This window comes from Mastomys coucha, unplaced genomic scaffold, assembly GCF_008632895.1.
Source record: "Mastomys coucha isolate ucsf_1 unplaced genomic scaffold, UCSF_Mcou_1 pScaffold14, whole genome shotgun sequence".
Lineage (NCBI taxonomy): Eukaryota > Metazoa > Chordata > Mammalia > Rodentia > Muridae > Mastomys > Mastomys coucha.
In genome coordinates, this window is record NW_022196896.1 from 78,580,908 (window position 1) to 78,581,122 (window position 215).

Consider the following 215-nt stretch of genomic DNA (forward strand, 5'->3'; position numbering starts at 1 on the left):
GTGTATGTGGGCATTCTATTGTTTGTGTTGTTATTGAGGAGCAGCCTTAGTCCATGGTGATCTGATAGAATACAAGGAATTATTTCAATCAACTTGTATCTGTTGAGGCCTGATGTATGACCAATTATATGATCAATTTTGGAGAAAGTACCATGAGGTGCTGAGAAGGTATATCCTTTTGTTTTAGGATAAAAAGTTCTATAGATATCTATTAA